At 41.1% G+C, this 23,934-nt stretch overlaps 1 protein-coding gene across 27 annotated transcripts in view; it reads right to left on the bottom strand.

Moving 5' to 3' along the window:
- Positions 1-23,479, bottom strand: part of LOC138443734 (uncharacterized) — a 434,643-nt gene extending 411,164 nt beyond the window's left edge. For 13 of the 27 annotated variants that reach the window (XR_011258270.1, XR_011258269.1, XR_011258271.1 and 10 more), the window contains exons 1-3: positions 23,266-23,473; positions 19,709-19,826; positions 12,305-12,422 (exon numbers count right to left, since the gene is read on the bottom strand). The gene's annotated coding sequence lies outside the window, so the exon portion shown is untranslated. Of the gene's footprint in view, positions 1-9,192; positions 10,321-12,304; positions 12,423-19,708; positions 19,827-23,265 lie in introns of those variants that run through there. The other 14 variants (XR_011258279.1, XR_011258273.1, XR_011258280.1 and 11 more) reach the window with 4 other exon arrangements.
- Between the last annotated feature and the right edge of the window lie 455 nt (positions 23,480-23,934).

The following is a 23,934-nucleotide window of genomic DNA, read 5'->3' on the forward strand; positions in this document are numbered from 1 at the left end:
TGTAAACCCACCCAGAGCTGAAACCACCTCTTGTTCATTACTGCTCATGCTGCTTTGCTGCTGCTGCTGCCAAGTCGTTTCAGTCGTGTCTGACTCTGTGGGACCCCATAGGCGGCAGCCCACCAGGCTCCCCCATCCCTGGGATTCTCCAGGCAAGAACACTGGAGTGGGCTGCCATTTCCTTCTCCAATGCATGAAAGTGAAAAGTGAAAGTGAAGTCGTTCAGTCGTGTCTGACTCCTAGCGACCCCATGGACTGCAGCCCACCAGGCTCCTCTGTCCCTGGGATTTTCCAGGCAAGAGTACTGGAGTGGGGTGCCATTGCCTTCTCTGTCATGCTGCTCTAGTTCAATGCTAAACTAAAGGTGCTTTGGCAGTATTAGACTAATGCCTCCCTTTTAATTCGTGATAAAGTTTGGTATTTTTTGCCGAGTTAAAGCAAGAATTTTAAAACTAGGCTAGCAATGAAGGTTTGGTACACTAACATTAGGAATATACCTGTAAATCATTTTTATATACAATTACTAAAACTCAAGACAAGATGAACAGATTCTCTTCAGAAATGAATAAAACCAGGATTAGATAAAGAAATGTTGATATTATACAAGGGTTTGTTAGGAATCCATATGCATTTTGCTTTATTTTACATATGCTTTTTAAATGATAATTAATAATTACAGTATTTTGATACTATTTTACTGCTATTAGTACTACAGTAGTTAGTACTATCTCAACAATAGTAGTAATTTAATTTTAAAAAAATTTTTATAAAATAAATGAAATGGTATTTTGATTTCAATACATCTGGTCACAAGGAAATCTATGGAAGACCAGGAGACTTTAAAACCATGTACTACAACACAGAGAGACGTTTATCTGAATCGAAAGCACAAACAGAAACAACATCCTCCTCAAATCTTCTGGTGTAAAACAGCCCAAAAAAGTGATGAAAAATCATTAATTTCAGCCTACATGACACGGGTACACCTGTATATTCAATCCCAACCTTAAGTCTATATTTCAGGCTTTAAACCCAACCGATCCAAGACATCCCACATGGATGCTCCATAATAAACTGACTCCATCACATAGGGTAGCAGACTCGGGTGCGAGAATGCCTGAGTTCAACCAGCAAGCTGCTTAAGCTCCATGTGCCTCAACTGTGCCATCTACCAACTGTGATTAATAAAATGTTTTACTTCACAGAACTGATGTGAAGGTTAAAATAGCGTCAGGCACATATGCAATGCTATGTAAGTGTTTACAGTCTTTGGGGAAGCCATCGGTAATTCCTACCTACCTATCTACCTTCCCGTGGCTCACCACCCTCCTGCTTTCATTTCCTTCCAAATGCCAAGGTCTTTCTTGCTTTTCTTAGTTGTTCTGTCTTTTCCTTCTATTTTTATGCCCAGAGGCCACCGCAGACTTTCTGGAGTGATAAAATTTTGTACAACATCCAAGTTTTTCCTACAGTGGCTTCCATCTTAGAGTTTAAGGAGAGAGCAGGAGGCTATCAACATAGCAAGTGCTATCCTTGAATAGCATTAATCTAAATGCCATAAGAAATGCAAGAGTCACAGAAACCATACAGTCGTAGATCTCCACTCATTGCCCGGTATATGCTGGGACAGGCTCTTAACCTCCTACACAGCACTGTTCTCTCTAAGACATGGGTAAAAGGCCGTACCCATTGTCTAAAGTTCTTAAAAGAATTTCACAAGGTTATGAATGTAGATCAAATTCCCAACATCTGCTGGATCATGGAAAAAGCAAGAGAGTTCCAGAAAAACATCTATTTCTGCTTTATTGACTATGCCAAAGCCTTTGACTGTGTGGATCACAATAAACTGGAAAATTCTGAGAGAGATGGGAATACCAGACCACCTGACCTGCCTCTTGAGAAATCTGTATGCAGATCAGGAAGCAACAGTTAGAACTGGACATGGAACAACAGACTGGTTCCGATTAGGAAAAGGAGTATGTCAAGGCTGTATATAGTCACCCTGCTTATTTAACTTCTATGCAGAGTACATCATGAGAAACGCTGGACTGGAAGAAACACAAGCTGGAATCAAGATTGCTGGGAGAAATATCAATAACCTCAGATATGCAGATGATATCACCCTTATGGCAGAAAGTGAAGAGGAACTAAAAAGCCTCTTGATGAAAGTGAAAGAGGAGAGTGAAACACTTGGCTTAAAGCTCAACATTCAGAAAACGAAGATCATGGCATGCAGTCCCATCACTACATGGGAAATAGATGGGGAAACAGTGGAAACAGCATCAGACTTTATTTTGGGGGGCTTCAAAATCACTGCAGATGGTGATTGCAGCCATGAAATTAAAAAACGCTTACTCCTTGGAAGGAAAGTTATGACCAACCTAGATAGCATATTCAAAAGCAGAGACATTGTGTGTTATTATCAATACTATTATTATTAATTGCTATTATTTTGCCCACAGGATGAGGACTAGAGTTCAAGTACATCATCTTTCAGTTAAATGTAGGTCTTCATCTAGATAAGCATGATTCATTCTGATTGTCATAGTTAATTAGTTTGCTTCCAGTCCTGTGTGAAACAATGAAAAATTACACCAGCTGTAAAGACAGTTTCTAGGTGCTATGCTGTCATAGAGCTGGACTCTGTCACCCTAGACAGCTTAATAAAGGCAGTCATTTGGTAATACAATTGGAATGTGTCAGATATGTTTTCTTTTCTTAAAAATTTCCTCATACCTGACAGACCGAAAAAAAAGTACCTCAAGAAAAACAATAATGAAAGAAGGGAAGCAAAAAATATCTGAAGGCTTACTATGTGCCAGACACCAAGGGAAAAAAAAAGTCCAGCACAGCTTTCATAGCCCAAGAGTCAAGATCAGAGGTATGTGGCAGAACCTTCCCAAGGTCAAGGCAAAGTTGCAGAAACTGTGGCCCATTTTAAATGTTTTAGATTTAACAAATCAATGTCTATATGAGGAAGAAAAATCCAATGCATTATAATTATACTAGGCACAAGATAATTCTTTTTTAGTATCAATTCAAAGTGCATCCCGGGGCATGTGGTCTGATTGTGGATAAAGGTGTGTGATGAAAATCTGCTTTTCGTCCAGCATGTCCCAGTGATTATAGGTACAACCTCACTTGGAGAGGACATCAAAGGCCTAATTTGCATGTGTGAGACCTGAGCCAGCAGCGCTCAGCCCCACCCTGGGATGCTGCTGCTGCTGCTGCTGCTGCTGCTGCTGCTGCTGCTGCTGCTGCTAAGTCGCTCCAGTCATGTCCGACTCTGTGCGACCCCATAGACAGGAGCCCACCAGGCTCTGTCATCCCTGGGATGGGCTTGATTCAAAGCTGGGCATTTGGACCCAACACTTTGATGCAGCCATTTGATGTCAGACCACCTTGTTAACATGTAAAATCACCATCTTTTCAAAATCATAAAAGCAGTATTCCTACTAACATTGGATTCGGGTATTATTGGGCCTACATCTTACATATGAAGGAAAAAGAATAAATGTGTTATGAAAATTAGTGTTGTTTAGAATGAGTTAAAAACATATAGCAAATTACAAGTTTGGGAAAGCTGCAAAGGCAAAATTAAAATAAAAGCAGAAAAATAACCATTTTTTCTTAACTACTTAACAGACTTCTACGGAACTCCTTCCTCTTTTTTGAATATATACTTCTTGATCATCCCTTCATATGCCAATGACTTTGCAATATCAGTCCTTAGAGACAACAGGCTTCCCAGGTGGCACCAGTGGTAAAGAACCTGCCTGCCAATGCAGAAGACACAGAAGATATGAGCTCGATCCTTGGGTTGGGAAGATCCCCTGGAGAAGGAAATGGCAACCCACACCAGTATTCTTGCCTGGAAAATGCTATAGACAGGTGGGATACAGTCCATGAGGTCGCAAAGAGTCAGACACAACTGAGTTGCACACACAAAGAGAACAGAAAAATAATTCTTCCAGCATCACTGATCTAAATTTGTTTTTAATTTCTGACTCTTTAGAAAAGTTGCTGATAGTTACTGATAGTTTAGCATCACAGTTTGCTACTAGAAAATACATATATTCTTAGGTTTGTTGTCAAATATAGGAAAACTTCCACCAAGTTTCTTTCATATATGAGTGTAAAATTTCAGGGCATCTTAAGGTTTTTTTGTGCCATGAACAATCTTAAAAGCTCTTTGAATGAACAGAACTTAATAACTCTTCAACAAAACTTGTTGTAATGATACATTACAACAATGTAATTGTTGCTGATGTCAGTGTTTCATTTTAAGTAAGTTAGAAATGTAAATATTTCCCCAATATATCCACATAATTCAGTGATATATTGAGATATACAAAACATGTAACTTCACAAAGATATACAGTACTGTAAATTTTGTGTACCACTGCATATGTATGTCCCACAAATACAGTAATTCTGATAAAAATTCCCTTTTGAGAGATTTTTAAAATATTTCTAAATGTCTCAAATACATTACTGGCAACAAAGAACTTCTGTTTTGATGAAGCTTTGATGAAAACTAAATGATTCACTTTCAATTGTGCATGCTAGATGACTAGAAGAATTTTCCACAGACTGGCTTCTGGTTCCATGTATTCAAACCATGTTTTCCTCTTCACCACCCACATCCTTTCACTGCTAGGAGCTATAGCTCATTCTCCTGTTTCCATGCCAACTCTGGGCTTACACTTTTGTGTCACAATGTTGGTGACTCAAAGCAATAGATGAATGGATGACAGGAGTGAACCTAGAAATAATTTACACCAAATCAGTTAGCTGAACAGCTCTACGTGGATATAACTGCTAATAATGTAAAAATAACTCTCTGACCTAAACAAAAGGATCTCTAACTCAACTTTTCTTTAGCCTGTTCTCCAAAAGGCCTGTGATAACTCCAACATGAGAAAAAGTAGGAGGTAGGACAAAAAAGCGGAGAAGGTAATGGCAAGCCACTCCAGTACTCTTGCCTAGAAAATCTCATGGACGGAGGAGCTTGGTAGGCCTCAGTCCATGGGGTCGCTACTAGTCGGACATGACTGAGCGACTTCACTTTCACTTTTCACTTTCACGCATTGGAGAAGGAAACGGCAACCCACTCCAGTGTTCTTGCCTGAAGAATCCCAGGGACAGGGGAGCCTGGTGGGCTGCCTCCCATGGGGTCACACAGATTCAGACACGACTGAGGCGACTTAGCAGCAGCAGCAGCAGGACAAAAAACAATGCAGCCTTCATTAGTTCAAGTCAATTCAGTTCAGTCACTCAGTTGTGTCTGACTCTTTGGGACCCCACAGACTGTAGCATGCCAAGCCTCCCTGTCCATCACCAACTCCCAGAGTTTACTTAAACTCATATCCATTGAGTCGGTGACGCCATCCAACCATCTCATCCTCTGTCGTCCCCTTCTCTTCCCACCTTCAATCTTTCCCAGCATCAGGGTACTGCATCAACTGAAGTTAAAATAAAATGACTATATCTACATATTACAAGTACCCTCCCAGAGCTTGAAGTTTATAATTCAACATTTTGCAATGAATCTGCCTTAACCCTGACTTATACTCCACCCCTAACCTTAAACTTGATCATGGAGAATTTTCCTCTTTCTGTATTATTTAAATATAGAATATATTATTTTGCATAAATAAACTTTAATTTTGAAGTCAGAAGATCAGCATGAATCTACTACCTCAGGTAGTATAGGTTGGAGACGAAGTCTAGTTCAAAGAGGAGATAAATCTGATTTATGGGGTCATTCATCTGGGTCAGTAAAGGAAAGTAGGAAGGGGTGCTGGTGAGTTAGAGGGGAGGCAGGCAAATGGGACACTGTCAAAGTCAACGCGAGGGAATGTTTCAAGAAGAGAGCACGTAAGTGAGTTGAAAGCTGTATTTAATTTCGGCAAGGCCTGGGACTCCCTCTTTGGGCCTTTCCCATGGTAAGTCTCTACTTTGGCAAGATAGCTTTGAGCAAGAAATTATTATTTAAAATCAAATTATAGGAGACTCAAAAGTCTAGTTTTTTAGGATTTAGAAAATAATTACCATCTCAATTCAGATCCTGAACATAAATGATAACATTCCCTGTACACATGCACTCATGACTTCTAGCTCTTAGACATCTATTACATTCACCAATTTGTGGGTTTACACTTGGCAAGGATCACCACTCTTTTCGGGTTAGTAGCATTCTTCCTGTTGCCAAGCCTACTCAGGGCAAAACAAACAGAGTCATCGTTCAAGACACGTGTCCTACTGTAATGCATAAAGACTTTTGTCACGAGCACAGTGTCTATACCATTTTGTTCTGTTTCTTTACATGTGTGTCTCCTCCTGATTACCTTGAGGGCAGGTAATAGTCTCCTATGAGCTTGTCCCCCCAGTACCCACCACAGTGCTCACCACTCGATATGTACTGAATAAATGTTTGCTGAATGAATAGAAAGTTGCATAATTTTTCTGTAAGTTCATGAATAGCCAATCTGGAAATTCCATCTCTAAGTATTCTTTCATCATAGACTATAAAATATTGTTTAAATAAAGGATGTGGTTTATCCATGTTTAAGTTTTAGGTCAATTTTCTACGGAGTTAGTAAAATCTCATTCCAATACAAATTATTTAATCCCTTGGTGCCTTGGGTTTTCTGCCTATAAAATAAGAACAGCCATGCTGATTTCCTTGGGAGCTATAGTGAAGGTTGTCAAAATCAGAGCTCTATTTCCCCATAAGGGGTACTCCTTAAATCTGAAGACCAATTGATAATCATGTCTGTCTTGTTCTCTAAGTGGTTACGTCAGAGCCTCTGAGAGAGCAACACATAAGTTCTCCAGGTCTGTTGACATTGGCTCCTGGAGCAGCTGCTAAAGGCTCAATCTTGTGACCAGTAAAAGACCCCTGGTGCTAGGAGCTGGGTTAATCATGGCACTCTTTGCCATGGGGGTGATATTTTGTAGGGATCCAATCCTCCCTGGTCTGGACTCTGAGCAAATGTAGTATTAGTGGCCTCAAGGCAGACCTAGAGTAGCTGCAGCAAAGGTAGTCAATCCTGTCTTTAAGGTCATATTAGACTTGGATTCATTTGTTCAGAATTAATCTTCACTACAGTTCAAGTCTGCTGTTTGGTTGATTTAAGGGTCTCTTGGTGAAAAATCTATCAGTTGAGAGATTATCTTAACCAAGGGCAATCATTCAGACTGCAATTTAAATAAGAAAATGTAGTTTCATTTATTATAAGTCCACTTGGTCTTCCCTGGTGGCTCTGAGGTAAAGAATCTGCCTGCTGACACAGGAGACAGGGGTTTGATCCCTGGGTCAGGAAGATTCCCTGGAGAAGGAAATGGCAACCTACTCCATTCTTGCCTGGGAAATCCCATGGACAGAGGAGCCTGGCAGGCTACTGTCCATGGGGTCTCAAAAGAATCAGACAGGACTTAATGACTAAACAACAACACAATAGATTCATTTGTTACAGAATACCCCCATTAATTGAGTTCTGCTCATATGCCAAGTTTCTGAAGTGACTTGCAGTGTTATACATTCATGTGGGTCTTATACTATCCCATTTTACACATGCAGAGGGTGAGGCTCAGAGACATTAAACAATCTGTCCAGCATCACACAACTGGCAATAGGCAGGAACCAGATGAAATTCTCCTCTCCCTCACTCTCAGCTCAGCCTCTCTCCTACTGTTCAGTACTGTATCCTAGACACTCATCTCTCTGCAGCCTTCTCATATGCTTTTGTTTTCAAGTTAAAAATGTATCCTCAATAGGCTGAATACTTGCATTCCCACTTCAAAGGACATAGATATAGGTTTTCTTGTCATTTAAGATTATTTTGAGGCAAAAACAGACCATGTTCCTATGACATTTCTGCAAGTGCAGGGGCAAAGGGACTATGCCCAGCTAGTAAGGATGGACAATAGATCTGGCAAAACCTACTCTGCTGCAAACTTAAGGAGCAGCATAGTTGACGCCATGAATGGGAACTTTAAATGAGTACATTCCAGTAGAGAAGTATAGAGGGATCATGCTGAGAGGGCCAACATTTGGTACATGTGCTGATCACAACAGGAAAATTGGTGCCCAGGTCATGGATCCCTATATGTACAAGCCTCTCTTCTGATGACCCTAAGCAGGACTTATGGTGGGCCTTAGGGTACTGTATGATACTTGTTATTGGTGCTCCTTTTGCTGTGGACAGCTTCTGCTATTACACTGTCTATCTGATAGTTTGCATTACTCTGTCTTGAAATATTCACCATGTCATGGGAGAAAACAGGTGGGTATTAAATTGCAACTCAAAGTGGTGATGACTGTATCACAAAGACACACATGAGGTACAGTCAGAGGCAGTGAACCTACCTCTGTCTGGGAGGGCCAGGAAAGACTCCCAGAGGAGACATTAGAGCCAATTTCCTGAACAGAAAACCATGAGGAGCCTGGTCATAGAGAAAAGGATGGAGGCAAAGAAGCAACAGCCCAATCAGCCAACTGCAACTAGTTCAAGGTCTCTGAAGCACAGACTGAGAGAGAGTGAGTGGAGGGTCAAAAAGTCACTGAGGGTTTTTAAGCAGAGATGCAGCATGAACATCTTTGTTGTTTAGTGTTGTTGGCAGCTGTAAAGGCGGATTGGAAGAGAGAGGTGCTGGTTAGGAAATTACTGTAGTTGTCCAAGTTAAAAATGATGACTGTAGGCATAGTCAAGAAATACTAAGAATTAAAACTATCAAGACAAAGACTGATGGGTGAGGGGGAAAGTCAAAGAGAAGAAAGGAGGTCAAGGTGATTCCCAGGTTCTGGCTGGAGAAGATACCAGGACCATTAATGGCTTGGAGAGACAGGAAGAGTGGTGGATGTTGGTTTACACCAGGAGCTAAATTAAGTTGATCATGCCCAGGTGAGAGCATGAGCTTTGAGCAGAGACTATGATTCAAGTCCACTGCCTTCCGGAGCTCCCATCCAGTAGCCACATGATGCTGAACAACTTGGTTAGCCTCTCTCAGCCTCAATTCCCTAAGAGTAAAACTGAGATGATAATACTATGCAGCTTGTAAGGCTGACAATGAGATTAAAGGACAGGATACATATATAGGGTTTATATATACTTAGTACAGCTCTTGGTACATGGTAAGAACTCAATAATGCTAGCCATTTTTGAATCACTAACTTTTTACACAATATGCAATAGGATAAAAATGAATTTTATTCTCCTGGTCACATAAGTTTTTCTGTTAGTTTTATTTTACCAGCTTAATCTGAATTTCTGCTAAGGCATTTATGACATAACACATAAAAATTGCTCTTAAATTAACCTACAATCTGAGGACTAATCACTGGCTTCTTGATCACAAAGCCTACATAGCTTCCTGGAAAACTGACCCCTCAGCAGTTCAATTCAGTTCAGTTCAGTCACTCAGTTGTGTCTGACTCTTTGTGACCCCATGAATCGCAGCACGCCAGGCCTCCCTGTCCATCACCAACTCCCAGAGTTCACTCAGACTCAAGTCCATCGAGTCGGTGATGCCATCCAGCCATCTCATCCTCTGTCGTCCCCTTCTCCTCCTACCCCAAATCCCTCCCAGCATCAGAGTCTTTTCCAATGAGTCAACTTTTCGCATGAGGTGGCCAAAGTACTGGAGTTTCAGCTTTAGCATCATGCCTTCCAAAGAAATCCCAGGGCTGATCTCCTTCAGAATGGACTGGTTGGATCTCCTTGCAGTCCAAGGGACTCTCAAGAGTCTTCTCCAACATCACAGTTCAAAAGCATCAATTCTTCGGCACTCAGCTTTCTTTATAGTCCAACTCTCACATCCATACATGACCACTGGCAAAACCATAGCCTTGATTAGACGGAACTTTGTTGGCAAAGTAATGTCTCTGCTTTTTAATATGCTATCTAGGTTGGTCATAACTTTTCTTTCAAGGAGTAAGAGTCTTTTAATTTCATGGCTGCAGTCACCATCTGCAGTGATTTTGGAGCCCAAAAAAATAAAAGTCTGACACTGTTTCCACTGTTTCCTCATCTATTTCCCATGAAGTGATGGGACCGCATGCCATGATCTTCGTTTTCTGAATATTGAGCTTTAAGCCAACTTTTTCACTCTCCTCTTTCACTTTCATCAAGAGGCTCTTTAGTTCCTCTTCACTTTCTGCCATAAGGGTGGTGTCACCTGCATATCTGAGGTTATTGATATTTCTCCCAGCAGTCTTGATTCCAGCTTGTGCTTCTTCCAGCCCAGCATTTCTCATGATGTACCCTGCACAGACGTTAAGTAAGCAGGGTGACAATATACAGCCTTGACGTACTCCTAGGAGCCCACAAATAAGAGAAGGTTAGGCTGACCCGGCTTGAATGGTCCTAGGATCAGTCCCAATTCAATCAATACCATAATCTGACTTCATTATTTCCCTTTACGTGCGTCTCAAGTCACTTTGGGTGTGTCCAACTCTTTGAGACTCCATGGACTGTAGCCTGTCAGGCTTCTCTGTTCATATTTCTCTTTACACAGCGCTTATAAGCTCTCCCTAACAAGTGTGAGCAATGGACAAAATCGTTAGGCCATGAGGTAGATAGTGGTATCTGTAGCAACGAAAACAAGTCTTGGTACATAGCAGGGACTCAGTAAGTTATGGCTGAATAATGGGTGGATTCCTTATACCTCTCCTGCAATACAGTCTCAGGAAGCTACACCTTACCACCTGATCTCTAAACACTTCTTCCTTCCACCCAAGCCATGCCCCAGGCAGCAATACTTTGAGCATTAATTGTTCTTTATAGACCTTTTAAAGCATGCAAATGAAGTGTTTAATCTGTCAACCATAAAGTGAAGACCACAAAATAAATATGGATTGAGACCAATATTGATAAGTTTAAATTCCTCCAGGTATATACACTGATAAACTAAAATGTTTTTGCTTGTAATGATTCAGTAGTTTGACCAAGTCTGTCTGTCTGAACATGAATGTGTTCCCCCAGACAACTCAAGACAGTATGAATTAGTCGAACTTATGGGTGCCTGTGTTTTTCAAACCCATTGGAAAGAACCTAATTTAGGGATCAGTGATTTAATGAGCCTTTCAAAGCTGAAAATATATCCCACTGAGATTTAAAACAGAAAATAGGTTTAGATAGAAAAAATAAGACAAAGCTAGTTTTGTGTTTCACGGACAGAGGAATGTGCTAGAATTATTTACTGCTTTCTGGACTTTGCATTATGACTAAATTGATATTTTCCAGGTTTTTCATTAACTTAAAATGTTCTGAGGTAAACACATCATTTGCCATGATTAAATCCAAGGTGTTTCTTCAGCTTCCTTCTGAGCAGCTAAACATGAGGCTGGAAGGTAAGGGTTCTGATCAACCACTTTGTGAAAGTAGCACTAGAGAAAGTATATAGATTTCAACCAGAGGTTGGATTGACATTTTAACAGCTATGCCAAGAAGAGGTTCTACAACAGAATCACATGGTAAAACCTTCTAGGCCAAAACTTCCCTTCTCCTAAAACCAGAATTCATTCCACCTTGTCTTAAAAATTATCATAGCTTCCCCAAATTGTAAAATAACATAGAATTGGCCTGCCCACCCTCACACCTTCTGCATCAGTCCTTCATAAAATCTCTCCAAGGACAGAAACTTCTACTACCTCTCTTGATGGTTCTAAGCAAGTCCAAGTTAATAGACATACAACTTTCCAAAGTCTCTGGCATTTCAAATTTCCTTCCCAAACTGAATGAGACTGCCTGTCAGTTTTCATTAATAGCCAGTCTTTTACAACAGGTAGAAGATTAAAGATGAACAGAAAAGTCAGTTCAGTAAGCCTTTCCTTTCCCCTCCCTCCATTCTACCCCCTCAGTCTTAGAGACAGGGATACTTCTAGGGTGAGACTCCACTGGGTCCCTAAAATCCATCTGATGGCAAATAGAGAATGTCCTAAAATTGGCCCACACTTGCCACCTAGGCTAGATGCCCAGGTGGTCACCCAGCAGGGCCCTGAGTAAATTATCTGGGGTTGCTCATAAAAAACACTCAGCAGAAGAGCCCAGACAATTTTTTTAGGAAACTTTTTCTTGGATCCTGGCTAACTGATCTGACAAGCAGTTAAATTTTGAATGCTCACTTCTTGATTCACAAGCAGAGGTAGCACATGATCCACTTATTTTATATCCACATCCTTCACATCTTACATTCACCTAAGACAAAGCCAGGCCTTTGCAATTCTTGTCCAGAATGGAACATGGTCCTGAAATTCCAAGACGTTAGTAAACAGCTCTTTAAATTGCGTTGCAATTACCTTCTCTATGATTTTCAACTTCTGTCCATTCTCTGGAACAAACCATGGAACCCTTCCATACACAGTGACATTTTTCTAAGGAAGTTTTAATTCTTTGCTTGGCAATGGTGGTTGCTCCCTTTAAAGGAAAGATTGAAATTTTAAAGTATTTAGCAAACAACCAATTAATCAGAAACCTTATCTACCAGTGTCAAGTGTCACAATCAATGTTATAAAAGCGGCTTGGCTTTGGCTTTCAGTCACTTAGTCCTACTCTTCCCACCAGGCTCCTCTGTCCATGGAATTTTCCAGGCAAGAATACTGGAGTAGATCACCATTTGCTACTTCAGACGATGTTCCTGAGCCAGGGATCAAAACTGTGACTCTTGCATCTCCTGAATTGCCAGATGGATTCTTTACCACTAGCGCTACCTGGGAAGCCCCAACATTATGAGTTATGAATTCATAATGAATAATCAGCAGTAATTAATCAACTTATTCTTAAGGGATTGTTTTCGTCTGGTTCTGTTGTCCTTGTTTTGTCATGCCTCCTCTAAAGAAAATATCAATTAAGAACTAAATAATGGGGGGAAGGCATCAAAACAATGTAGTATGTGCTAGTTGCAAATGTAACCTCAGGACAGGTGGGAGTGGGCGTAAGGCACCAAGCAGTCTGCTCACTTGGCTTAGAGCGACTCCGGCCCTTTAGTATTTTATTTCATTCTCATAACAACTTTGTAAGGTGGGTTTTTACTCTCAATTTACCAAAAAAGAAACTGAGGTTTTAAGAGGTTATTTAAGTTGCCCAACATGACGCACTTGCTGTGGTAGAGCCAGGATCCACACCCAAATCTAATTCCAAGTGTGTACTCCTTGAAGTGTGTAATACTCATTCCCCCACAAAGAAATTTTCCTATTGGCTCAGATGGTACAGAGTCCACCTGCAATGCAGGAGACTCAGGTTCAATCCCTGGGACAGGAAGATCCCCTGGAGAAGGAAATAGCTACCCACTCCAGGATAGAGAATTCCATGGACAGGGCAGCCTCACAGGCTACAGTCCATTGGGTCACAAAGAGATGGAGATGTCTGAGCAACTAACATAGTACAAAGAAATCAACACGAGAGCATTACAACTTACCTTGGGATTCAATACTGTATGTGGACCACTAACATTGTGCCCTTCTGCTCTTTGTTTTATGTGCAGATCAACCAAAGAATATAATTTTTTAGGTTTAGAACATTCTTAAGTCATTGAATTGCAATTTAATTGTGTATAATTTGCAATGCCATAAATCTTTTTGTTGGGTGTTTCCAAATTGGCATGTCACCAAACTCTTATAGAATGAAAATTAATAACAAAAATGTAAAAGAGAACATGCCCTAGCAGAGAACTCTGGGGAGAGAAAAATCCTTTGGTCATTTATTTTCCAGAATATTTTAAAGCTATTAAAATCAGTGAGTCTGGGGGAGGGGTGAGAGTAAACTTGGAGAGGACAAGTTTCCTCTGCAAACCCCATTAGGAATGGCAGGATGCTCACACAGTAAACTGGCAGCTAAGGGAATCCTGGTGGTTCTCATCTGGGTCACTCAATTCAACTCTGACCAGGATTCTGCTTGGCCACCCTGTTGGTTTGCTAGCTGGCCACCTCTCAGCAGGAGATGGCTTAAATCGTGTTACTCTACCACCCATTTTTCAGGCATATCCATTTCTGCCACATTCTAGAAACAACCACAGTGGGACTTCCTTGGTGGTCCAGTAGTTAAGACTTCATCTTTCAATGCAAGGAGTGCGGGTTCAATCGCTGGTAGGGTAGCTAAGATCCCACATGCCTCTAGGCCAAAAAAACAAACAATAAAGCAGAAGCAATACTGTAACAAACTCAATGAAGACTTTCAAAATGCTTCACACACACAAAAAAAAATCTTAAAAAGAAAAACAACACAGTATTCAAGGAGGTATGTTCAAGACCCTCCTCCCATTTCCCAGTGATGGGAGACAGATCTAGTCAGCTGTCAACAAGACACTTGAGTTTTCACCTAAAAGAATAGGTGACAGAGAAATAGCATCTTCCTTGGCATGTCATGCCAGCTGTGACATTTGCCACACAGAGCTACACCTTCCTCATGAAGGACAAGGTTGTTCACCATTTTCTGATTCCAAAATTATTTCCAATATGGGTGCCTGCAATTAACCTCATTTACTGACTTCATGTGGGAAGTGTAGAGAAAGGTTCTGGTGCTCTCAACTGTAGCTAGCAAACAGCCAGGATACTGGTATACACGTATTTTCAACTTTCCTACAAGGGTAGAAAACTTGAATGCATCCTTTGTGTTTGAATCTCTTTTAAAGTTTTTAAAAGTTGAATATGAAATTAAAGGAAAAGAGCTCAACTTACAAATCTTTGCATCCAACCCTGCAGCACATCTATCTCATTTTATCTTGGCTTGAGGTCACGTTAAAAAGTATCATGAGCAAAACCAAAAGGGACCTCATACCAGTGTTACATGTGAGGCACAGTCCTGGATCCCTGCACGTTCTGGCCTCGAATGATTCTGAAAGCAATGCTATGAAATAGTATCACATGGCTTCACTGGTCTCTAGACCACTAGTGTGCCAGCACCCTCACGGGAAAAAAAAAATTATTTCTCTAGGAAACTTTGTGTTGAAGCAGTCATTTCAGGGTCTATGCCTTCTTACTTCCCTGATTCAATCTAAGCTTGCTACCACAAAAGGCTTAGTTCCTTTCTTGCCCAGAAAACAGCTGTATCAGCTTGATATAGTACACTGGATATATGGTCACTGCTGGTAACAAAGGACGCCTCTGTGCATACTGGGGGTAGAAGAGGAGGTAATGGTGTTGATTCACCTCAGAAGCTTAACATATTTCTGCTGCCATTAGGGCTCAAGTGTAAGAGGAGACTATGGAACACCATCAAAAAGAAGAAGCTACTCAGGGACTTCATCAGCAGTCCAGTGGTTAGGACTCTGTACTTCCACTGCAGGGGCATGGGTTTGATCCCTGATCAGGGAACTAAGATCCCTCATGCCATGAGGCACAGCCAAAATATTTTTTTAGAAAAAAAAAGTTACTTGGTAATTATCTATTATAAAGTAAAAGTCACTCAGTCGTGTCTGACTCTTTGCAACCCCATGTACTACAAAGTCCATGGAATTCCCCAAGCCAGAATACTGGAGTGGGTAGCCTTTCCATTCTCCAGGGAATCTTCCAACCCAGGGATCAAACCCAGGTCTCATGCATTGCAGGTGGATTCTTTACCAGCTGAGCCACAAGGGAAGAGCAATCTATTATATGTGATTTGCAAATCATTTTCAAATATCATACATTAATCAGCATTGCTTCTGGTTGTAACAGAAACCAACTCAAGCTAAATAAAGCAGATAATAATAATTGATTATGTGGATACCAAAGTATCTTACTGAGCTCAGGGCAGGAATGTAACTGGGCCCCAAGAATGAGGAAGTGGGAAGCTCTAGTCCAGGAAACCCCCCAAATCCTCTCTTTTGTCTGTATTCTAACTGCAACAGTGCTTTCTCTATGATTCAACTGCGTGGTTGAAAAAAATGTCACCAACTAAAACTTTCTGAGTTTGTCTCTTCTTTGTTTAAAAGAATGGCCAGATGAAACTGGAATTTTGTGGTCTTTACTGCAAGTATTTAGAGGGCCTCCTTGGTCAGGGGCCCAGGCATCCTTTGTCAATCACCTCGGGTAGGGAGACTGTGTCATGTTACTCACATGTGGCTTATAAGAGCCCAGCCATTACAGCCTCGCAGATAGAAGTGGGCTTGCCCGATAACTTAGCTGGTAAAGAATCCACCTGTAATGCAGGAGACCCCAGTTTGATTCCTGGGTTGGGAAGACCCCCTGGAGGAGAAAGCATGGCAACCCACTCCAGTATTCTTGCTTGGTGAATCCCCATGGACAGAGGAGCCTGGAGAACTACAGGCCATGTGGTCACAAAGAGCTGGACACAACAGAGCGACTAAGCACAGATAGAAGTGGGCAGGCAGTGGACACTCACTCATGCCCAAAAGTGAGTGTCCAGGAAAGGCAACCCAATAGATTGCTGTTGTTGTTGTTATTTAGTCCCTAAGTCATGCCTGACTGTTTGTGACCCCATGGACTGTAGTCTGCCAGGCTCCTCTGTCCATGGGACTTCCTAGGCAAGAATACTGGAGTGGGTTGCCATTTCTTTCCCCAGGGGAATCTTCCCAACCTAGGGATCGAACCCTTGTCTCTTGCATTGGCAGGTGGATTCTTTACCATCTGAGCCACCAGGGAAACCCCAATAAAACTGACATTTATTATTATTATTACTATTATTTCCATTTTACAAAGGAGAAAACTGAATTTTATATCTCTTATATAATATAAGAGATTATATAGGTAGTCAAGTCTAAACTGAAAGTGGAATCATGGTCTCCTCATTCCCTTCATCAGCAGTTATGAGATAAATAACTTTAAGAGAAACTTAAAAAAAAAAAAAAGCACACAAGCACCCATCCTCTACCTGCAGAAGACTTTAAATTTAACTGGAGATACAAGACAAGCCTTTCACAAAAACAGTTAAATAACATTTTGAAAACAGCATATACCATACAAAGCAATATGTAAATATTTCAAACTATGGGAAAAAATTAAACCTTGGATTCTTATTTGGAAGGACCTTAGGAAAGAATGTGGGGAGGACATTTCAGGCCTAAGAAATGGAAGAAGTCACACATTACCAGCAGCAATTCTCATATTAATACTGAAAATTTGACTCACTCATCACCCTACTATTTTCAAGAAGGCAAGATTTATATTTTCAAAGAAACAGGAGGTGGAAGTATAACTACAGAGAGCCCAAGATTTCCAAGCAGGCACAGAACCCAGCCCCCAGGCTCACATTCTCCTCCCCAAACAGAGCCAATTTCTTAGAACTACGTTTTCAGAGGCAGTCAACACAAAAAGTGCTATCTTAATCTCTCATTCAATAGGATTGAGGCAGAAACCCTTCTCAGATCATCCTCTGAATAGGATTTCATTTGTTTTCGCATCACTGCTCTCAAATCTAAGACTTACTTCTACTAAGAATTAGTTCTTCCTGAATTTCTCTAATCCACATCCAACGTCATTTTTTGTATCCAGATGTCAGAAATGACATCCAGATCCAAACAAGACAAAATGGCCAGTGAGAGCGGAGCTCAGCTGAACAATACTTTGGTCAGCTACCTCACTGCACATTATGGCTCTACAATCCCACCCAAACCCCTTGAGTTGGGAAGTCAGAGATGCTGGCTCTAGATTCAGACTTTCTACAAGTTTGTCTAGTGACTGAACCTTTTGAAACTTTTGGCTCCTTCTCTCAGTTATCAACAAATACCTTCTGAGTTTCAATTATGTGCCAGGTGCTGTTCAAGGCTCAGGAGGTACAGCAGAAACTAAGTAAAAAATAAAATAAAATGATTCCCTGTCCACATGGAGCTTACAATCTATTGACCAGAAACAGAAAATAAATATAATAAGTAAATTATATAAAATATTAGAGGAATATTTTGAAAATAATAAAGCAAAAGGGAATGGGGAGTAGAAGGGGGTGGTTATAATTTAAAATAACATGGTAAGCGTAAGTCTACATGACCAAGTGACAACAATCGAAGGAGATGAGAGATATGCAAATACCTAGAGGAACAGCATTTCAGACTGAGGAACAGCCCATACAAAGGTTCTGAAGTGGGTGCAAGCTTGACATGATTGAAAAACAGCAAAGAGATTGCTGGAGGGAGAGACGGGAAGAGAGCTACAGGAAGTATGGTTGGACGGCTATGGAAGAGCAGATAGAATAGAACGTTGGAAGGAGGTTGGCTTTCATTTTGAGGGAAATGAAGCCCAGTGGAGGAGTTCAAATATGATCTGGTCTAAAGCTGGATTTGAACAGGGACACCCTGGCTGATATATGAGTATTAGACTTCAAGGTAGCAAGGGTAGAGGCAAGAGTTAAGGAAGAAAACTGTACCTCCTATTTGCCCACAGCAGTCTTGGGCTATGTGTTGCAATACTATTTTATTCATGGCCCTCCCCTCTGGGTCTTCAAAGTGTCCTAGTTTGGATGATAAATTATATTGTGCCCCCCACCTCAATTCAGAGTCCACATTATTTCAAAATCCAAATGAGAAATAATGATGGTATGAGACAAGTTAATAGCAATGAAGGAGTGATCTGATTCAAATATATTTTAAAAGTGGAGATCTCAGGATTTCCTGATGGATTAGATGTGGACAGTTAGGGAAAGAACAGATCACTCTTAAGATCTGGGGGATGGAGCAACTGAAAGGACAGAGATACGATTAAATAAGAGCCAGGGGAGCTGGGAGTTGTTTGGCACATGTTAATTTTGAGCTGTTGGATATTCAAGAAAGGTGTCAAGTAGGCAGCTGGAAATATGTCTGGAGCTTAAGAGAAAGGCCTGGGCTGGAGATATAAATTTGGGAGTCAATGGCATATAGATGGAGTTGAAAGCCATGAGGTTGAAAAGAATCATCAAAAATGCAACTGTAGAAAGAAGAAAGGTCCAAGAACAGGGTCTGGAAGAGTCCCAGAGGTAGAAAAAGAGAAAGAGCCAGTGAAGAAGACAGAGAAGAAGTAGCCAGTGAAGTACGAAGAAACCAGACATTTCTTCATCTTAATGAATTTGTTATATTACACCAGTGAGTTTAAGGAAAAAAACAAAACAAAACACTAACTATAACCAAGAGAGAACCTCAGGGACAGCTATATTCAAAGGTGAACTACAAAGAGCAGATAGGGAGTCCTCTAGTCTCCTTGTCCACTGCAACTGTGGCCAGTCTGTGTTCTCTTGCTCCAAATCATGGGCTGCTGTGTATGATTTCATTTATAAAAAGGGCAGCATGGGGTAGAAGGAGGTAGATTCCCACTACTTATAAAAAAAAAAATTACCCTTGATAATCTTTAAGGTCTATGATTCCTTCTGGCTCTAAAATGTATTTGATTCTACCCAGTTCTAACAGAGAAAGAATTTTCTAATGTCCAAAGCTACTCGCCACAGTCAAAGAGAAGATGGGGCATCTGAATAATTTCTCTTGCTGAAGAAGTTTCCATTTGTTATAAGAATTAAGTCACATGAAAAAAAGAGAGAAAAATAACAATCGGCCTGGAGGAGTAGGAAGTCAGTGAAGTTTTAAATATGAAACCAGGAAATGTTTTATTAAACAGCTAAGGCATTACTGGCTTAGACTAGAGAACAAGCCTGCTGTAAATCCCACTAACCTCACGAGTATTCCATTTATCTAAGAAAGCCACGGAAGCACATTCCAAGAGAGTTTCTTGCTGTACTCCGCTGACAGAGCAAAAGAAACACAGGCTCTTCCCCACAAGTATTAATAATAAAAAAATAATACTCACTGTTTATCAAGCATTAAATGTGTGCCAGGAACTCTGTGATGCTCTTTGTGAGTATTCATCCACTTAACTCTCAGGGCAACCTCAAGGTAGGTATTCTCAGACACTTTACTCAGTGTTTCTGGAAAGAAAATCATGACTGAGAAACGGATACTGGTTAACTTGCCCAAGATGACCTATCTGGGTTAGCAGTGGATCTGGGATGCATCCCAGGGCTCTCTTACTCCAAGGCAGGAATTCTGAATCATGAGAGGTACTTGGACAAACTCCCTGGGTCTTCATAGTGAATGAAGTGGACGCCAGAGTGTGCCCCACCCAGCTCCCGCCTCACTCCCCTGGCTGCCAGGAGCATAGCTACTGATGGCTCACAGCAGAGTCTCCCCTTGGACGTCCCCTCTGCCAAAGCGATCTGCCCCACCAATGGTGACTTCTTCGCCTCAGGGATGCCTTAACCAGTAACCAATGCATGCCAGGACAAGAAAGCCCAGTCCTCAGTTTACGATACCTGTGAAAGACCAGCCTCCTCCAAAGTTCCCAGATGCCCCTCTCACTCTGTCCAATCCTGTCTTCCTCATCTCCCCATGAGACCAGTTCCCATTAAACCTCCCCTACACAAACCCCCATCTCAGGGCCTGAGTCCCAGGAATCCACTGAAGACACTGACATTTGCAGAAATCTGCTTCAGTCACTCATTCCACTCGTTCAATATCCCGCAAACATTTATAGAGATCCAGGAATCTCAGTAAATGTGTGAGATTCTTGCTGTTGAGTATTGCCAGCTCATAACGTTTGTGCATTTTTCATTGAATTGTCTTGTTTTAAAGTTTACAGGAGCCCTTTGGCGTTCTGGATGCTGAGTTCACAGCAGTCATGTGCACTGCATGTCCAGTCTTCCTGCGTAGGTCTTGTCTTTTAACTCTATGGTCTCTCTTGTTAGACGGAGGTCTTTATTTTTTAGACTGCATGGATATATGGGTCTTTCATGGTTCTATCATGCTTATACTGTGTCTTATCTATTAATAACAAAGTCTTCTTGACTGAAAATCAGAGAAATGTCATTTAAAGCAATGAGATCCAATCCACAAACTTTATTCATGAAATTTAAAGTCTAATGATCACAACTGCAAGCAGGACTATGGAGAAGCAAGAACCCCCGAACCCCCACACACACACACACCAGTGGGAAAGTATTAATAAATGGGTGCAATTGACAGGGAACTTTAGTAAGTAACGATAGAAACATTGATAACCCTGGAAGTCCACTTTTAGGTATAAACCCTAGAGAAACTCTCACACTTAGGTGTGAGGAGCACATACAACAAGGCGTGTACTGTTTATAAGAGCAAAGGATTGGAAACAGTATAAGTAAATGCCCATCAAAGGGAAACAGATCAATAATTGTGGAATATTCATAAAGTAGAATAACTTATAGTCATTAAATGAAATAAATATTACTAAGGCTGTAAAACAATAGGTAGAGAAAAATAATAGCTAAATTATAACTTTTATATTAAGTTTACAAACCATAAAAGTAATATAATATAGTTTTGAGTATATAAGTATGTAGTACAAACATATGTATGGTAGTAATAAAGACTAACTTCACAATAGAGATTGTCTCTGATAGAGAAAGAGGAAAAGAAGACGAGTTTGGGCTACCTGGGAACCTTTACAGTATCAGCGAAGTTTTATTTCTTAAATTAAAAAAACGTCTGAAACAAATATAGCATAATGTTGAGATCTGATAATGCTAAATAGCAGGTGCATGCTGTTCATCATATTATTCTCAGTTCTTGTCTGTTGTGAAATATTATACAATAAAAAATGCATTGAGAAAAGAAAAAATACCTAGCAGAATTGCGAATTTAAAATAGATTTCTTGATATTATTTTAGGAAGATGTTAACAGACTATAATGATTTGATAGGAGTGTGAGTGATAGTCACCCAGTCGTGTCTAACTCTTTGCAACCCCATGGACTGTAGCCTGCTGGGCTCCTTTGTCCATGGAATTCTCCAGGAAGAATAGTGGGTTGCCATTTCCTTCTCCAACTGATTGGAGATAACAGGAATATATATTCAATAACTGGCTAGGGAGTTTTTACTAAATTTTATCAACAAACACAAGTTTTTAAGGCTCTTAGGCAGAGAAGTGATATGAGTGCAGCTGGGCCAGGAGGTGTAGGATGGGTGGAACAGAGAACAGGAGGAGGTGAGGAGCTGGAAAGCGCCTTCTGATAAGCAGCTATGAAACTCTAGGAATGTGCAGCAATGAGAGAGGAAGCGAACTAAAGGCTTTGCACAGTGGTGTTTCGCCTCATGTTGAGAATTAATTAGCTAATTAATTTTGAATCAATTAAAGGAGGACAGTGGTCTTCCCAGGTGGCACTAATGGTAAAGAACCCACCTGCCAATGCAGGAGACATAAGAGACATAGGTTCAATTCCTGGGTCAGGAAGGTCCCTTGGAGGAGAACAGGGCAACCTACTCTAGTATTCTTGCCTGGAGAATCTCATGAACAGAGGAACCTGGTGGGTTACTGCTCATAGGGTCACACACAGTCAGACACGACTGAGTGACTTAGCATACACACAAAGTAGGACAGTAGAGGAGAGCAGGAAGTCAAAACTGGTTCTGAATACAACTGCCTGGATAATCATAGAATCTGGTGTGATTAGACAAAGCGGAGATCTCAAAAGCTGCAGCTGATTATGGGAGATTGTGATTTTGATTCTGGTTTTAAACATGCTGCAAGAATTAAAGATTTTAAAATTTAAAAAATAAAAAACTAAAAAAAAATAAAAAATAAAAAAAAAATAAACATGCTGCATTCAAGGTGCTGATGGGACCTCTAGGCAGAGAAATCAAGATGGCAACTGAAGGTGGGATCCTGGAGGTTAGAAGGATAGTTTGGGAAGTCAACTGCAGCAAGGGGAGATGTCATGTGAAAATGTTAAGAGACTTAAAAGAAGGTAAAGGAAGGAAGGAAAAAACCTTGCGAAGCACCATGAAGGTTTTGAAGCTCCATCTTCCCTTTTGCCCTGCACAGCAGGCCTGCTCCTAACATCTCCCAGCCATGACAAAAAAAATAATAAATGGAGGCTTCACTTATTTGCCTGCCCCTTTGTTGCCGTCAGCAGCTCCATCCTGCACTGGGAGGGCCTGGGGTGCCTGTGTGGACACCACATCTCTCAGGTCCAAACTCTCTTCCAGCACATATATAAACTTAGCACCCCTCAGGAAGATGGTTGAGGAACAAGGCCTTCCGAGGCCTGGGGAGAAGTCCTCGGGTCATCTGGACAAGATCTCTTTGGTCCTGGGTACCCAGATTATAGAGGAGTAAGGCATGAGCTCTGGGTGGATACTCTTCCCAGGTTACCATCCCCCATTGGTGAGGGGCAAAGCAGAGAAGGGTCTGAGCAGCATCCTCTAAAGCAGGGATTCTGGAACAGGCATCATGTTGCCCAGGTCTCAGGGTATCACCCCATGGCTGATGCAGTGCCAAATTCAGAGGCTATTCTGGAGTAACATTTCCTATCATTTTCAACATTTCCATTCCTACCTGCGTGTGTTAGTCACTCAGTCTTGTCCAACTCTTTGCGACCCCATGGACTGTATAGCGCACCAGGCTCCTCTGTCCATGCAATTCTCCAGGCAAGAATATTGGAGTAGGTTACCATTCCCTTCTCTAGGAAATCTTCCCAACCAGGGATTGAAATCAGATCTGCATTGCAGGTGGATTCTTTACCGTCTGAGCCACTACATGGGGTGGAGCCCTGGTGGGAGAGTAGAAAAAGAGTAGAGGTTCCAGGGCACCAGTAACTCATTAACTCTCTCTGCTTTTCTATCAGCAAAGGAGAATGAATATCTGTTGATCATTCACTCAACTATCTAGACTTGCAAAGCAAAGACAGTTACCTTCTCCTGGGGCCAGTGCTAGACCCAGGGTCAGTTGTCCCCAAGCATCCAGTCTTTCACAGGAAGTTTTAATCTATCCCAAATCAGCAACTTCTTGGACTTTGACACAAATCTGCAGCTTTCACAGCACAAGCTTAGCGACAGTCAGGTGAATATTAGCAACAAAAGCAACCACAGTACTTTGCTAACTAAAAACCTGAGATGAATCCTATTAAACAATAGTACTTATTATTGGTTGAATACTATGTTTAGCCTGTAGCAAGAAAAATTACACCTTAAACATAGAAAAATGCTTTCTACCCCATCACATCTT

This window comes from Ovis canadensis, chromosome 7 (genome assembly GCF_042477335.2).
Source record: "Ovis canadensis isolate MfBH-ARS-UI-01 breed Bighorn chromosome 7, ARS-UI_OviCan_v2, whole genome shotgun sequence".
NCBI lineage: Eukaryota > Metazoa > Chordata > Mammalia > Artiodactyla > Bovidae > Ovis > Ovis canadensis.